The sequence below is a fragment of the Bison bison genome, unplaced genomic scaffold (genome assembly GCF_000754665.1).
Source record: "Bison bison bison isolate TAMUID 2011002044 unplaced genomic scaffold, Bison_UMD1.0 scf7180017864461, whole genome shotgun sequence".
Classification (NCBI taxonomy): Eukaryota; Metazoa; Chordata; class Mammalia; order Artiodactyla; family Bovidae; genus Bison; species Bison bison.
Genome location: NW_011495023.1, coordinates 18,689,967 through 18,690,786, shown reverse-complemented (window position 1 = coordinate 18,690,786; position 820 = coordinate 18,689,967).

Below are 820 nucleotides of genomic sequence, written 5' to 3'. Positions count from 1 at the left end.
GTCTTTTAATTTCATGGCTGCAGTCACCATCTGCAGTGATTTTGGAGCCCCCCAAAATAAAGTCTGGCATTGTTTCCAATGTTTCCCCATCTATTTCCCATGAAATAGATGGAGAAATTAATCTTTGCTAAAAGGATCATGCCCAGAAATTGGGGCTTGAATATTTAGCATCTTGTGAATATGATATCCCAGTAGGAGTAAGGAAGGTTTCCTGGTTATGCTGATGGGGAGAAGGAAATGAATCTGGGCAAAAAGTAGGAGTTTGTGGGGAGGGCTTGTGGATTTTCTATGCAGAAGGTAGACCATGACAGAGTTGTGAAGACCCCAGGAGGTGGATTCACAGAGATTATGGGATCTGTTCTGCAGAGGTAAAAACAGAAAGAAAAAAAAAAAAAGATTATGGAGAAATTTCTCTGTGGGATTTCAAGTGAATGTCTGGATTACTTTTAACTGAAGCCAAAAGGTTGGCTCTTGGATTAAAAGAGAGGATGAAAGAGTGACCCACCCAGAGAAGTTAAGATCAGAGCAGGGCCCAAAGGGGAGAGGGGTCGGGGAGGGAAGGACTGGGACTATGGGGTTAGCAGATGCAGACTATTATACAGGATGCATGAACAAGGTCCTAGTGTATAGCACAGAGAACTACATTCAATCTCCTGTGATAAACCATAGTGGAAAAGAATATGTAGAAGAATATATATATATACATATATATATATATATAACTGGATCACTTTGCAGCAGAAATTAATACAACATTGTAAATCAGTTATACTTCAATAAAATTAAAGGAAAAAAAAGTCAGAGCATAGTTAAAACTCCA